The sequence below is a fragment of the Xenopus laevis genome, chromosome 9_10L, assembly GCF_017654675.1.
Source record: "Xenopus laevis strain J_2021 chromosome 9_10L, Xenopus_laevis_v10.1, whole genome shotgun sequence".
Classification (NCBI taxonomy): domain Eukaryota; kingdom Metazoa; phylum Chordata; class Amphibia; order Anura; family Pipidae; genus Xenopus; species Xenopus laevis.
The window spans coordinates 35758453-35776230 of NC_054387.1; the positions used below are offsets into that span (position 1 = coordinate 35758453).

The 17778-nt window shown below is 39.0% G+C and overlaps 1 long non-coding RNA gene across 1 annotated transcript; it reads left to right on the top strand.

Annotated features, from left to right (window-relative positions):
- The first annotated feature begins 1691 nt into the window (after positions 1-1691).
- Positions 1692-3410, top strand: LOC121398180. The gene is made up of 2 exons (XR_005964156.1): positions 1692-1822; positions 2311-3410. It is a non-coding gene; the product is annotated as an uncharacterized LOC121398180 (long non-coding RNA).
- The last annotated feature ends 14368 nt before the right edge of the window (positions 3411-17778 follow it).

Sequence of the window (17778 nt, forward strand, 5' to 3'; positions counted from 1 at the left end):
AGATTCAAAAGCAACAGATATGACCCATGTGCCCCCCCCCCCCTCAAGTCTCTGATTGGTTACTGCTTGGTAACCAGGGTAACCAGTCAGTGTAAACCAAGAGAGCTGAAAAGCATGAAGTAGTGTTCTGACTGACTTGTTATACATCAAATCACTCCAGCCTTTTAACATTTTTTTATTTTGCACAGCCTGTGTATTTACACAGTTTTTATTTTTACACTGAACAATTCCTTTAAAGTTCGTCCTCCCACGAACAAAGTGCTTACAGCTTGGAGTCTTCCTCTCGTTCTGAAGTCATTGTCCATGCCACCTTTTGAACCCCTGGAATCTGTCTCCACCTTGTACCTCACTCTCAAGACGCTGTTCTTGCTAGCCATATCTTTAGCATGCAGAGTAGGAGAGTTGCAGGCTTTTTCTTCCTGTTTGGGGCACATTTCCTTCTTTTATGACAGAGTGGTTCTTAAGCCAGTGAAGTCATTTCTCCCTAACGTTGTCTCAACCTTTCATTTAAGGAAACAAGTGACTCTGCCCGTTTTTTCTACGAAAATGCAGAGCTCCGAGAATCTCCAAAAGGTGAACCCGGTACGTTACCTGAGACTATACCTAGAGGTGTCAAATTGCTTCAGGAAATCTAACAATTTGTTCGTCATCCCAGCGGGCAGCAGAAAAGAACAGGCATCTGCAGTATCCATATGGATATCCAAAGCCGATCAGGCCTAAGGCAAGCTATCTCCTGAGGGTTTGAGGGCACATTCTACGAGAGCTATTTCAACTTCATGGGCAGCCTTGGCGGAGGTGCCTACAACACAGATTTGTGAGGTTGCATCCTGGTCATCAACCCGAACCTTTGTTAGACATTATCAGTTGGATTTGCCTACTTCCAGCAGTCATGCCTTTGCGGAAAGAGCCCATCTGCCATTTTCCTCAGTAAACAAATTTTCAGCAGCTCATTGTCTTGTGGTTTGTTCCCACCCAGTTGAGCTGCATTGCTTGGTACATCCAATTGTAATGCTGATTTGGAGTGGACAGGAAAAGGGAGAATTGTTTTCATACTTAATTCTCCTTTCCCATCCCTGCAGGACTAGAACTTGGTATGGTATGAAAACAATTCTCCCTTTTTGTGCACTGTGGAAGAAAAAATATAATTGTATACTGGTTCTGTGATTGTTTAGGTTTTTTCTTAGTCTAGTCTTGGGCATTCAGCTTTTGCATTTGAGCTATGGTGCTTCAGTGCTTGTAGCACAAATTGAATATTTATGCTGTGTTTAGGTTATACAAGTTGCAGTAGGTCTCTGAATAGTAATAGCACTTTGTAAAAAAGCTGGTGCCCTACTGGTTACAGGCATGGCACATGATCAAACTTCTGGCGTGCATGCTTTTATATCAGCTACTAATGCCCCAATCTTAATTGTTGCCACCTAAATTCCTAACTTCTTAGGATACTTGCATAATTTATGGGCTGAATTTACTATGGATTCTGTTGGCATATACTGTATCTTTGTAAATGTGGTGCAGATTTTGTCATTGGTGAAATAGTGTAGTAAGAAGCAAACAAATTGGTATTGTAACACCATAGGACAGATGGAACTCAGACGCTCCACCAATCCAAAAAGGGTGAGTGAAATATATTTAATTTCGGGTAATAGCACCCAGAAACAGGTCTGAAGAGCAGTCCTGAAATTTGGGAGAATTCTAAGGAATAAAAGTAACTTTGTGTCTGTTTTTTTTCTTTATTTTAGACCAAAGAGCTGAATTCTACAAAGGACTGCGGCCACAATTCTCCTTGTAGTTGAGCGAGAATGATGTCTCTAAATAGTCGATGGTAGGAATTTTCAAGGAATCTATAGTTTATAGTTGTGGGGGTTATTTCACAGTTAAAGGGCAGCTTAGGATGAAAAAAGTTGAGATCTGCACATAAATTTGCAGCCCCAATATTATGCATTTTTCCTGTGTGCACCCAAACATATGGGGTATTGTTTTATTCAATGGAACTTGTAGATTTTTTGAAAGTTTCCATGGAAATTTGGGGAGAAATCTAAATTTGTATTTTTTTTCTTAATTTCAGAGCTGACTTCTATGAAGGACTGCAGCTATAATTCTCTATGTACAACATAGAGTGCAGCCCCCAGATTTTCATCTATAATTGCCCTTATACATTGCTCCTGTTTTGGGGTGTTTGTTGGCCGTATTTCTATGTGTATGCATACATATGGGGTATCATTTTATTCAGGGGAACTTTGAAGATTTTGTTAGTTGCCATGGAACTGAGGGAGAATTATAACTTTGTATGCATTTTTTCTTTTATTTCAGACCAAAGAGCAGAATTCTACAAAGGATTGCGATCACAATTCTCAAAAAACAAGTAGAAGAGCAAGAATGGCATCAGATTTTTAGCTATTACCCTTAAGCATTGCTCCTGTTTTGGTGTCAAGAATGGCGTCATTAAACAGCTAAAGGTGTATATGATTTGTGGGGGTTATTTCACAGCTAGGGGGTGTTTCGACTAAAAAACTGCAAGTACTACACATAAATTTGTATCAATTTTTTTCCTTTGTTTCAGACCAAAGAGCTGACTTTTGCAAAGGACTGTGGCCACAATTCTCCAAGTAGAAAAGCAAGAATGGCATCAGATTTTTATCTATTACCCTTATGCATTGCTCCTGTTTTGGGGTGTTTGGTGGCCATATCTCTATGTGTACTCTTACATATGGGGTATTGTTTTATTCAGGAGAAGTCTGTCTTTCAAATTTGCTGTGGTTTGATCATTGTTATGGGAGTTTTTGTCATATTTAGATTTGATCCTGAGTCTATGTTTACATTTTAGAAAAAAACTAAAAATGCAATAAAAAAGCTCTAAATTTCATGATGCACTTATAAAATGTATTTCTAAGTGAAAACTACAGCACCCCTAGAAACCTGAAGGTATGAAGTTATTAGAAATTCCAAACTTGAGGGGATATTTTAGATTTACATATAAATTATGCTGCATCAACTGTTACATGCACTTATCCACGTTGTTCTTGTATACAATTCTACAAAACGTTTCCTTTTTTGGGGGGGGGGGCTACTCCTGGACAAGAAAATTGAGGTACTGATATATATTTGGTATCATTGGATTTGGCAGTATCAGGAATTTTACAAACAACAAAAAAAAGTGTAAAATAACTTTTCTATGGAAAAAACTTGTATGTATGTGTTAAAGGGAAAATGATCTACTGTATTTATATGCTAAATTACTAGTACAGCTAGCAGGAGACTGTGTTTGTAAATTAACCCTTTGGCTGCTGTCGTGCTTGTTGAACTAATAGAATCGAACCCATAGATTATGGTTATAGAGGGCAGGGGAACAGTCACACTAGGTTTCTATTGCTTGTTAATGATAATGAAGCAAATAAATTAAATTTTCTGTGTGTTCGTATTTTTTGGGGTGTCTGATGTTAGTCTAACCTGTGTGTAAGGTGAATGTAACCCCTTATAGCCAAACCCAAGTTTGGGGTTCAGGGGAAAGGTTCAGTTCAGCAGAATATGCAGCAATTAGGGCTTATCAGAGGACCCATTGCCATGGAGGAACTTGTGAACCAGCTTTATTGTGCTGAAAAGGGCCATTTTGAATGATATGTCCTAAGAAGATTAAAGGACACACAAACCCTACCTTCGCCTACCATGTCTATACATTGGGCATCTCCACAACCCCGACTGCATTATTTGCACTGGATATTCTCTCTGTTCAACAGCACTGTCACATTTTTCTAAAACAAATGGCTGCTTTCCCCTGGCAGCCATTTTCCCCCCTGGCAGCCATTTTCCTTCTGACACCTCATCAATGACGTTTACATCTGCAAACAGCACACGTGTGCTGTAAAGTTCATACAATCAATAATTCAGGCTTACATGGACACAACTTACTTTAATAAAATCCTGCTTGGATTGAGAGCTGTAATGGTTAAAGGGGTTGTTCACCTTCCAAAACCTTTTTTTTCTCAGTTCTTTTGTTTACAGATTGTTCACCAGAAAAAAAATACTTTTTGGAATAGGGAATTACTCCTTAAAGGAGAATTCAACCCTTAACTCAAAAAACCCCTAGCCCCCCTACCCTATGTAGACCCCCCTCCCTCCTCCCCCCCCCAGCCTAGCTGCTAACCCGGGGAAATGCCCCTAACTTTTTACTAACCCTTCAGTGGAGATTCAGGGATCAGAGTTTACGGCAGCCATCTTAGGCTGAGTGAGAGGAGGAAAGGGGTCTACGTAGGGTGGGGGGGTAGGGGTTTTTTTTTTTAAGTTAAGGGTTGAGTTCTCCTTTAAACAGAGAGATTTGGAATGGGTTTATAAACTGGATATTTACGAACTTATAGGGTATCATTGAGGAAAGGGAACTTTCCCATGTCTTCTGAAATATTTCTCCTGGGACTTCTTTGACTATCCTGTGTATAATAACCCCAGATTTGTTGTGTTTGTATCTGAGAAAGGTTCTTAATTCTGATGTATTTATTGTTGTTTTTATTGTACTTGTGTAGCAGTATTTCACTGATACTAGAGTGACAAAGATGAACGACTTGGTGAAAGGGACTTTCTTCTTCAGGCAGCACATGGAATGTCACCATTCTGAACATATTCATCGTTGGATATACTTGAAGCCCTGCCACTTTAATGCTATGTTATAAGTATATAAGTGCTATATTGTCCTGTGTGTGTGTAGGATAACTCTGTCCTTCATATAAAGATGGAATTAGAAAAACAAATGTGATCTAGTGCATATGAAATGGGTTGATGCCTTTGTGCACATATTGTCTAGTCCTGAGTTAGTCTTGTACTTGCATAAACTAGTAGATCTTATTATGATTTAACTCTTAATATATATAACATGAAATGTTTTCTCAGCACATTAATTAAAAAGATTAGTTGCTCCTCACTTCCAACTAAAGTCAGTATTGAACTCAGAGCTGCTGCTTTGCAATATCAAGGGCCAAACCATCAAGCCATTGTGTCGCACTCTGTGCTTTGCTTGTTCTATACAGTTATTTTATTATTATCATGTATTTATATAGCGCATATTTTGCAGCGCTGTAAAGTAAATTTGTTTATACAGCTCAATCACTTGAATTACATACATAGAACATATGGAGTTACATACATCTCAACCAATACTGGTACAAAAGGTGAGGAAGGCCCAGTGCAAAAAGAGCTTACAATCTAAAGGGAATAATACACATATATACATACATATATATATATATATATATATATATACACACATATATATATACATATATATATATATATATATATATGCGTTTTGGTACCTCAAGGGACCGTCATCACATCCTGATGACGGTCCCTTGAGGTACCGAAATGCGTAGATGTTTATATAATTCAGTAAACGACTTCTAACAACCTTTATGCCATGAGTGCTTCCTTTTATTTTTGGACTATATATATATATATATATGTTTAGCGCCACTACCTTCCAGCTTTTGTGTCCAGAGTTTGATTCCCTCCTAAGTACTATGTTAAGATTGTTTTATATATATATATATATATATATATATATATACACATACATAGATATAGATATATATATATATATATAAAGCTATATATAGATATATATATATATATATTTATATACACACACATACATGAATTAAAATAGGCCCTGGCATTTCAGGTACACAGAGGCCCACTCAGGCCACATAGAGGCCCAAACAACCCCCACCAGCCCACTAAATACTGACTTTCTATGGGACCTTATAGCAACCCCTCTGGCATTTGCCAGAACCCACAGATTGCCAGTCCGGGCCTGTCACGCCATCACACACTCTTCAAGCTTTGGGCATTCAGCAGCTCCCCTTTCTATCCTGCGGAGTTGGAGTTGTCTCTGTGTTCATTATGACAAAGGAAAGAGGAGTAAGTTGAATGGTGGTGCAGCAGTTAGTGGATCTGTGTTAGAGAGCTTGGGTCTTGAGTGGATCTGTGTTAGAGAGCTTGGGTCTTGAGTTCAAATTTTGGGTTGGCTTGACTTCAAGTTCTATGTGAACTTGTTGATACTATTAAATCAAAATAATAAAGGACGGAGAACTCCAGCAGAATCTGCAAATCTTTTATTCCAGGTTACAATTGATAAAGGGTATCTCCTTCCTTTATTATTTTGATTTACTGGCACAGGGGAGTTGTTGGCACAGAGCATCTTAATTGGAAGCAAAACATTCAATTCCTCAGCTGTACAGACCACCAAAAACCCTTTACCTTGAACTTGTTGCGACTGTATAGATAAAGGATAAGCATTAAAAACCTGTGCAGCTTCGTGGCGCATTGGATAGCACTGCTGTTTAGCAATGCCTGAGTCCTGAGTTCAAATCCCAGGTTGGCTTCATGGGTGTTTTATGTTGTATGTGAACTTGTTGATACTATATATAAAGGATTAGCTGTAAACCCTGTGCAGCTTGGTGGTGCATTGGATAGCGCTGCTGCTTAGCAATGCCTGAGTCCTGAGTTCAATTCCTGGCTTGGCTTGACTTCAAGTTTTATGTTGTATGTGAACTTGTTGATGCTATATAGAAAAAGGATTAGCTTTAAATCCTGTGCAGCTTGGTGGCGCATTTGATAGCATGACCGTTTAGCAATGCCTGAGTCCTGAGTTCAATTCCTGGGTTGGCTCAACTGGAAGTTTTATGTTCTATGTGAACTTGTTGGTACTATATAGATAAAGGTTTAGCCTGAAAAGCTGTGCAGCTGGGTGGCGCATTGGATAGCGCTGCTGCATAGTAGTCATTGAGTTCTGAGTTCAATTCCAGTCTGAGCACTATCTGCGAGTTGCGTGATACATGGGTTAACAGTACTTGAGTTCATTCCACAAACAAAATCACAGCTGGTTGCTGTGTGATGCGGTGCCTTAATCAGGTAGCAGAGCTTTGGTTCTGAACTGAGCTCTCTACCTGTCTGGAGTTTGCATGTTCTCCGTGTGTGTATGGGTGGGCTCCGGCCCACCCTCCCAAAACATGCTTTCTAATTGGCCCCGCCCCCCTCATTTGAGAAAAAAACATTGCAGATCATGCTCAGGTTAGAATTGAACTCAGAACCCAGGGCTGCAGTTAGGGCCTTATACACCTGGCCCTGACATGAGCATGGGCAATACAAAAGACAACAAACCCTGACATGAGCATGGGCAATACGAAAGGCAACAAACCCTGACATGAGCATGGGCAATACTAAAGTCAACAGACCCTGACATGAGCATGGGCAATACTAAAGGCAACAGACCCTGACATGAGCATGGGCAATACGAAAGGCAACAGACCCTGACATGAGCATGGGCAATACGAAAGGCAACAGACCCTGACATGAGCATGGGCAATACGAAAGGCAACAGACCCTGACATGAGCATGGGCAATACGAAAGACAACAGAGGGCCTGCTAGATTAGGATTCTTTTCTAAATTAAATTTTTTTTTTAAGAAGATTTTTTTTTTTTTTTAAGAAGATTCTTTTTGAAAGAATCTAGAAAAAGATTCTTAAGAAAGAATCTTTTTCTAGATTCTTAAGAAAGAATCTTTTTCTAGATTCTTAAGAAAGAATCTTTTTCTAGATTCTTTCAAAAAGAATCTTTTTCTAGATTTTTTCAAAAAAGAATCTTTTTCTAGATTCTTTCAAAAAGAATCTTTTCCTAGATTCTTTCAAAAAGAATCTTTTTCTAGATTCTTTCAAAAAGAATCTTTTTCTAGATTCTTTCAAAAAAGAATCTTTTTCTAGATTCTTTCAAAAAGAAAGAATCTAGAAAAAGATTCTTAAGAATCTTTTTCTAGATTCTTTCAAAGAAAGAATCTAGAAAAAGATTCTTAAGAATCTTTCAAAAGATTCTTTTTCTAGATTCTTTCAAAAGAATCTAGAAAAAGATTCTTAAGAAAGAATCTTTTTCTAGATTCTTTCAAAAAGAATCTTTTTCTTCGAAAGAATCGTTCTTTAAAAAAAAAATCTTTCTTCTTAAAAAAAAAAAAAATTTATTTAGAAAAGCATCCTAATCTAGCAGGCCCTCTGTTGTCTTTCGTATTGCCCATGCTCATGTCAGGGTCTGTTGCCTTTCATATTGCCCATGCTCATGTCAGGGTTTGTTGCCTTTCGTATTGCCCATGCTCATGTCAGGGTCTGTTGTCTTTCGTATTGCCCATGCTCATGTCAGGGTCTGTTGCCTTTCGTATTGCCCATGCTCATGTCAGGGTTTGTTGCCTTTCGTATTGCCCATGCTCATGTCAGGGTTTGTTGTCTTTAGTATTGCCCATGCTCATGTCAGGGTCTGTTGTCTTTAGTATTGCCCATGCTCATGTCAGGGTTTGTTGCCTTTAGTATTGCCCATGCTCATGTCAGGGCCAGGTGTATAAGGCCCTAACTGCAGCCCTGGGTTCTGAGTTCAATTCTAACCTGAGCATGATCTGCAATGTTTTTTTCTCAAATGAGGGGGGCGGGGCCAATTAGAAAGCATGTTTTGGGAGGGTGGGCCGGAGCCCACCCATACACACATGGAGAACATGCAAACTCCAGACAGGTAGAGAGCTCAGTTCAGAACCAAAGCTCTGCTACCTGATTAAGGCACCGCATCACACAGCAACCAGCTGTGATTTTGTTTGTGGAATGAACTCAAGTACTGCTAACCCATGTATCACGCAACTCACAGATAGTGCTCAGCCTGGAATTGAACTCAGAACTCAATGACTACTATGCAGCAGCGCTATCCAATGCGCCACCCAGCTGCACAGATTTCCAGGCTAATCCTTTATCTATATAGTATCAACAAGTTCACATAGAACATAAAATTTCCAGTCGAGCCAACCCAGGAATTGAACTCAGGACTCAGGCATTGCTAAGCAGGAGTGCTATCCAATGCGCCACCAAGCTGCACAGGATTTAAAGCTAATCCTTTTTCTATATAGTATCAACAAGTTCACATACAACATAAAACTTGAATTCAAGGTTTTACAGCTAATGCTTTATCTATATAGTATCAACAAGTTCACATACAACATAAATGTTCATTCAAACCATTCCAACACAGGAATTGAACTCAAGACCCAAGCATTTTAACACAGAGGCACTAACCCTCTGATCCACCAAAGAACTGAAGCCTCTCACCGATCCTGTATTGACATATTGTCAGAATGACTATAGTGATAAGTTCACCTGCTGCTGGTATAGAAAGTGGAGCTGCTGAACAAACAGTAATGGTAAAGAGCATGATGGCTTGGTGGATAACGCTGCTGCCGTTCAAATTTTGTGTCCAAAGTTTTATTCCCTCCTCAGCACTATGTACAATTGTTTGCTCTGATATATATATTAATATGATAATAATAATGACAGAAGATAGAGTAATGGGTTGAGTATTACAGCTCCTGTATCCTGAATTTGCTTCCTGTATAGAACAAACTAACACAAAGGAGCGACAAAATGGTTTGATGATTAGGGCTACTGCCTTGCAATATCCAAGGACCAGATTTCAATACTGACTTCAGCTGGAATCAAAGAGTAAATAATCCCTTCAATTAATTTTCCGGGTAAACATTTTATGCTATGTATCATATTAAGAGCTATATACGTGTCTTTGCATACAAATAGTGCTAAAATACTCCAACCTTAAAAGAGATAACTCAACTGTTTGTACAGTGCTGAGGCTGGAATCACACTAAGGACTCACAACCAGCAAGCCATTATGTCACTCCACCTTTGTTGAACATTCTACACATATTTATATAGTGGTAATATGCTTACACAGACCTTTAAAGAATGGGAATAAAACTCAGAACCTAAAGGTGGCCATAGACGCACAGATAATATCGTACGAAACGAATTTTCGTACGATATTCGTTGCGTGTATGGTGGAAAAAGAGCCGACCGATATCGGCAGAAGACTTGTATATCGGTCGGCTTGTCGATCGGGCTGGACGGAAAATTTTGATCGGGTGCCTTTGAAGGGACCCAAACATCGGCCATTGTTAGTGCTGAATCGTCCGATACAGGTAGAATTCTATTGTTTCTTCCCGTTTATCTACCTGTATGTCTGACGATTCAGCTCTACACGTGTGTATTGAAACGAACGATCTTTCTTGGAAAGATCTTTTCCAAGAATGATCGTAATTGTTACGTCTATGGCCACCTTAAGACCTGCAAGATAGCAGCACTTACTAGTGACCCATTGCCTTATTATATACATTTAATTCAGTGGCTAAATCTAGATCACTTATCTTACGTACAGTATATAGTGGAGACTGGCTCAGTAAGTGCTGCAGTCATAGGGGAGTTTGATGCCAATGTCTCTTTCCATAAATTGCTATTTTATATATATATATATATATATATATATATTTTTTTTTTTTTTTTTTTTTATTATTATTGTTATTATACATATATTTGTTTATATACATTTTTCATGCACAAACAGGTGCATAAATTGGGATCTTTGAGCGCACCCACTACCCACACCCGTGTGTCTGGGGGCAGAAACAGCATCATGTGGGGAGTTACTGAAATTCAGGTTACAATGGAAGATGAAACACTATGCCAACAATATGACTGTACCCACCAGCACTCAGTCTGCACCTCTATGAGCCTGCTTGCTCTACCGTCTATCTGCTCACCCCCTGCACCCAAAGTAGGCACCTTGCTTGCCTAAACCCTTCATTTGGCCCTGTAGTCCAGCAAAGCAGATGCACCCCCGTTATACAGATATGAGATCCATTATCTGGAAACTCGTTTCCAAATTATGGAAAGGCTCTCTCATACTCAATTTTATCCAAACAAGCCAATTGTTAAAAAATGATTTCCTTTTTCTCTGTAATAATACAACAGTACCTTGTACTTGATCACAATTAAGATATAATTAATCCTTAGCGGAAGCAGAACCTGCCTGTTGGTTTTATTTAATGTTTACATGGTTTTCTCGTAGACTTAAGGCAAGAAGTTCCAAATTAGAGTAAGATCCATAATCCAGAAAGCCTCAGGTTTCGAGCTTACTGGTTAACTCATCTCAAACATGTACTGGTAAAACATATGTTGCAAGTTCAATCTCTTGCTGTTAGAACAGGTCAATTGTATTATCAATGCATTTGCACCCAGTTAGTACATAAACAACTTATTCTGCATAAGGAAATGGACAAGGCAGCGACTACCAATAACTTTATTCAGTGGAGGGACAAGCAGGGATCTGGATGTCTGTAAGTAGAGAGGTAAGTGTCCCTGGAACCTGTAGGATGAGTAATAGCAGGAATGGCCTATGATGCAGAATTTTCAGAATTCCAGTGTAATTGAGCAAGGAAGAGGTGAGGCAGGATTTAATAAAATATAATAAAGATATAGTAAAATCTATGGCTCCAGCAACTGTTACAACAGCTACAATTCACCACATTCCCTAGCAGATGGACTTGCCCTGTTAAAAAGTATAAGTCTGCTTTTTCCTGTGTTTTATGGGAGGAGAGGCAGGTGTCCCACAAAGGAAAGGAACATTTAGTTTCAGCATGTGTGAGTATTAAGGGAGGGGTAGGTATCTCAGATATCTGAGTTTTAGGAGGAAGAGAGAGGAGTGCCTTTCTAAGAAAAAGAGCAGAGGTAGGTGTACTGTTGTGTTTGTACAAAGTTTGTGCCATTTTTTTTACCAACAAAGCAACATCCCCCAAAATCCCAGCATTAGTATGGTTGCCTAAAACATAACTTAAAAATAAATAAACCACAGTGACTGCATCTGTAATTTTGCCCAGATGCAGTAACCCATAACAAATAGCTGTCTAAAAATAAACATCTTATTGGTTGCTATGGTGTTACTGGAAATGGGCAGTCTGTGTATATTTTATTTTTATTGGGGGTACATTCTCATTTAGAGCAGATCTTCTGTATGAGTCCTCCAGTCACAATAGCATCCATAGAAACGTGGCCCTAATGAGTGACCCTCATTGCATGCTGGTAGCAGTCATGTGAGAGGCATCTGACAGATACATACTGATAACTAATCTGCATTCCTTGGAACCTGCCAATGATCCACTGCAGTTAACTCCAATTCCTGAACCCTAATTCCAGGCACAGGACAGTGAGGAAGGGGTCAATGATCAGTGGGATTTTCAATGAAATCACAAGGGTCAGGACTGACTTGGCCAAGTCTATATTACACTGTATCAGATACTTGAGCTGAGCTGCACCAATAGGTTCCTCAATGATTAGTTGCACGGAGCTTCAACTTTATACCCCAATACCCAGAAGCTTTAATGCCCATGGTCTTGATCCAGAGGAACATTCCAGCCTCTTCCTTTGAAGAAACACCAAGACTTGCAGCAGATCTGTAACAGAAGAACAGAGTATTGGCTATGACATAAGTGGAAAGTATAGTCCCAGCACAAAGGTGTAAAACAGCACATTACATAGAATGTTCCTGTGATTATCCTGCCACTACCTGCATCCCTGGTCAGTTTTTGGCTGATGGGAACACAGATGGAAGGCCTCCACTTGGACAGGACGAGCATGACTGAGATACTGGAAGGGAATGCTTACTCAAGTTTTTTTTGTTTATTGTGGCCTTTCATTAAAGGTATCTGCACCCAAACAGGTCCCTAACACCCACATATAGTTGCTACAAGTGTGCATTTATTTAGAAATATGAAAATGAACTTTTGCATGGACAGCACATAACCAGGAGCTGAATCTCTAATCGTCTGCTTGTTCTCACATTCCACTAACAAATTACATTTTGCTGGCCTGGTTCTAAAGGGGAAACAAAAATAGATGTGACCCCTGTCATTTGGGGGGGTTGTCCAGTGCCCCCCAAACAAACACTGAATCAGCAGATCAAAATATCTGTCAAAGCAGGAAAATGGAACATCTGCTGAAACTATCCCATGCAAATGGTGGTTATTCAATGTAGTCAGACTATCATGCCCAGTCGCTCCATGGAGGCCAGTCTAATTAGCATTAAATGGATTGTAAACCCAAATATAAACATTACATAATGAAAATTATGAAATGTGAGGGGAGGCAGAGCCAACTGCAGAGGAATCTGGACGCATCTTATAGAGCTCCGAGCAGCAGAGTCTTAAATAAGTCTCAGGGCCGAGCAACAACACAAAGTACCGTCAGCAAACTGGAACACTGCAGTAATATGGACAAAACAAAAAAGGAAAACATCCTCGGTAGGACCCAGGTCCCTCTTCCCAAAATGGTGGCGACTCATGCAGCAGACCGGGATGCAGTGGCAAGGAGTCTACCTCGCACAGCTACATTTAGACAAGTAACAGCAATCCTCTATAACCCTGCCACAAATTAAAGATCTACTTACCTCACTCTGCTCAGACATCCAGTCTGCTTTTAAAAACACGGTAGAAAAACTGCACCAAGAGATCACACAGCTTGGCGGTCACACAGACATCTGGAAAACAAAATGGCAGAGTTAGTGAGTTTTCAAAATGACCTCAGATGCAAAGACAGCTCTTGAAAATTAAGTACAACAACTAACAAACAAGCTGGCAGACATAGGAAAATAACAGAAGGAGGAAATAACATTAGAATAAGAGGCATCTCTGAACAAATCAAAACAGAGAACTTAACTCATGCTGCAGGACATATTACCAAATGAAAAAACTGAACTGCTTCTAACAGACAGGGCGCACAGACTACCCAAAACTAAAAATGCCCCTCAAAATATACCAAGAGAAAGGAAAGATTGTACCATACTTACCGTGATCTTTCTTTCCCTGGCCCTCTCCATGTCCATACTTTCCAGTATAGCCCCTCTCCTCAACAAAGAACCCAACCCCCTAACTCATAAATTAGGAGGCCATCCTTTCCCCCTCTCCTGATATGAAGATGGGCCAGGGAAACTATTCTGTCACCAACACGATTTCTGCAGAAGATACCCTTCCTGAGACCCTCGCTCGCATGGACGGCGTAAATTTGCTGAGATATATTGATGGCAGAGAGTTTACTCGATAAAACACAGCTTGATAATCCAGTGGTTCTTTAATCCAGGGATATTGCAAATACAAAGATTCTGGAGTTCAGAATGACCAAACAATCAACGGGTTCTATAGGTAAGAACTGGTAGTTTTGCAGCTCTATCCAACTGACAGAAATGAAACTGAAACTAAGGAACAGCAGGGGAGGGACCAGCTAGTGAGTTGAACTAACAAACATTAAACAGCAGGGGAGGTGAGGAATATACCAAACACGTACGAATATAATAACTGGCATTAGGGACAGCACAGAAACGAAGATCACGTTAAGTATGGTACAACTGGACTTCCAGAATGCGCCTGAGGCCAGCACAGCACAGTAGAACCACTCCTCCGCAAACGCTCCTTGCCACTAAGAATTCAGGCAGTAATAACATAGTGGAACCCCAATGCTATGAACAGGAACTCAATAAGAAATAGGCACAAGCCCGGAGCTGCCGAAATCAGAAGGCAAGAGGAAGAGAGACAGAGCTGAGGGAAATCCCTTCCAATTTATATCCCAATACCCAGGAGCTTTAATGCCCAAGGCCTTGATCCAGAGGAACATTCCGGCCACTCTTCCTTTATAGAAATGCCAGGACTTACAGCAGATCTGTAACAGAAGAACAGAATATTGGGTATGACATAAGTGGGAAGTATAGTCCCAGCACAAAGGTAATTCTTCTTTCAGAAATAAAGTGTTCTCTGGAAAAAAGCAAAAGAATGAGACAAAGTGGAGGACTTAGAAAATAGGTCCAGCAGAAATAACACACTTTGTTGGCATACCAGAATGTTTTCAAAAATGAGTCCCTCATCCCAGTATTATCGCAACTAAAACTCTCAATATTGAAAAAGAAATTCCAACTCTAAGAATTGAGAGAGCCCACAGAGTTGGTTCCATACTGAAAAGTAAAAGTCAAAAACCCAGAACAGTTCTGGTAAAATTTTTAGACTACGCTGATAAAGTAAAAATACTACAATCCTATAAAAAAAAAAAATTAAATCACAAAATACTTTTTCAAGAGTTTCTTTCCAAAACCTGTCCATTATTCAATCTTAATATAAAATTTGCCATGCTCTATCCAGCAATTCTAAAGGTGTTTCTTCCTACAGAGACACGTGCTTTTGAGGATTTCAAAGAGGCAGAAAGATTTGTTTTCCATCTTTCCTCTCATTCAGTACCTAAAAATCCTTCTCACCGCAGCTAATTCATCCAATTTGAAACAAGGATCAACTCTCATGGATGTTACTGCTTCTGATAAAACCCAAAATTCTCAAATTTCTAGAAAAGTCTTCTCACATCACAAAAGAGACTCTAAACAACCACATAGTCAGTGGTCCAGATCCCCACGTGGCTCAAGGATCTCTTCCCAACCATACCCAGAGATGGACACCCAATGCAATTTACTAAATACTTGAATTAGTTCAATTACGTCATCAAAATGAAGGCTTAGGATATGATGTCTCCTATTTAAATCCTATACAGGAATTTATTAAGTTGATCTCTCTAGGAAAAAAGTGAAGTGTTCATGTTTAACTACACTTTATTCTGTTGAATAAGTAATACCGTAGTGCAAATAAATGCATATGCTATTTCCTAAAAAAAAACATTGTTTTCATGCTATTTTCTAACATTGTCAATGTTATTAATTGTTAGTTTTTCCTTGTGCTACTACATTTATGTACTTAAGATATACAATTCTATACACAAAACACTCTATACACAAAACATTTTGTAAGTATCTACTAGATTCTATAAATTTGCCTCAAATATCTCAGGAATACTTAGTCAATTTAAATGCTCCAGTTACAGAATGGGATTATAAGAGGTTATTGCCTCTCTTCAAACCAACAAAGCAGGTGGCCCTGATGGTCTTACAGGCCTTTTTTATAAGTGCTTGATAGAGGAACTTCCTCCTTTCTTGGTTCACTATTCAATAATATAATTATAAAAAAACAGCTACTGCCTTCTAGTCTGGACTCTTTAATGCGAGTTATCCTCAAACAAGGAAAAGATCCCACTCAAATCAGCTTCTACAGACCAATTGTCCTATTGAACCAAGACCTTAAAGCTTGACCAAAATCCTGGCAAACTGGATTTCATTAATCTTACCAAAACGTATCTCTCTTGAACAAGGCAGTTTTGTAAAGGGAAGATCGGGAACAAAAACCATAAGATCCATTATACAATCCATTCATGCAGCCAAAAATGAAAAATTTCCCAACTGCCCTAGTGGGTATCGATGCAGAAAAGGCGTTTGATAACGTATTCTGGAAACATCTAAATGACTCTTTAAAGGCATCCGGTTTTCATGGTCCCATCATAGATTTTATTCATCCATTATACTTCCCTGCAGCTTGCATCATTGCTGCAGGAGAATGGTCTGGAATTATTCAGGAGAATGGTCTGGAATTATTCATTTAAAGAGAAGAACCAGACAAGACTGCCTACTTCCCCCCCCTTCTCTTTAACTTAGCCCTAGAACCCCTTATCAAAGTTCTTTTGGATTCCCCATGCCTCCCTAGTATACAGATTAATAACATCCAAGTGAAATTAGTAGCATTCACTGATAATTTACTACTTGTAGCAAGAAACCCAAATAACTTGAGAATATCTTTTCGATCTTATACCTCGATTTCTGGTCTTAGAATAAACAAATAAAACAGAATTAATGGATAAATATGTTAACACTTCTGAAAACATCCTGAAAAAATTGGGTTTTGAAAAGCCAAAATACTTCATTAAATATCTATGTATTTTTATTCCAGCAGACATTCATAGACAATACTCATTGAATTTTAATCCTATGATCAAAAAGGTAGCAAGTCTTTGCAATAAATGGAAAAATTCCACTCAAAGAAGAATTGCTTTCTATAAGATGTTGATCTTCCCCAAATGTATCTACTTGCTGTTAAACCTACTTCTTTTGCTTAAATACAAAGACATCAATACTCTGGAGTCGTCACTTCTACAGTTCCTTTGAAAAAAAAAAAAAGACTAGGTAGAATAGGTATCTACAAACTAAAAAGCAAGAAAACACATGGAGGTCTTGGAGTTCCAGATTTCAGGACTTAATTTATCAGCTATTACACAATATACTGTATCTATTACACAATATACTGTATCTTGGAATTGCTCTAGTCATGAAAAATATACTAATCACTAGAAACAAAGACCGTTGCACAGGAAAATATTTTAGCCTAAATTCATAAACCCTTCAAAAATCTCTTCTGAAGTAAAGGACAATCCAATCTATAGAGACAGCTTTGTGGTAAAAAAGACATTGCATAAGTTATTTAAATCAAATGATCAATATTCCTTTCCTACCACTAATAAGTAATATGTCCCTCCCCTGGTCAATGACCCCCAATGTATACTTCCTGGTTGAATAAAGGAATCCTACACATAGACATTCTATCAACTGAAACTATGAAACCATTATCTTGGGAAGACTTTAGTTCCAAATTCCAAATAAACAAGGAAACGTTATTTTACTCCCTTTATTCACTACTCAACAGTTTCATCACCAAAGACCTAACCATTAGTGATGGGTGAATTTATTCGCCAGGCGCGAATTCATGGCGAATTTGCGCGATCCGCCGTCAGCGAATAAATTCACGAAACGCCCGCGAAAATTCGCCGGAGACGCTGGCGCCTTTTTACAAATTTTTCGCGGAAGCGGCGCAAAGTCGCCCATCACTACTAACCATTAAAGTCAGAACCATTTGAGTCTGTGGGATAATAGAGATCGTAAACCTCATCCCATGGAACCCACAGCCAAGAAATGGTTTACTTATTTACAACAAGAGATCCTACCTGATTCAT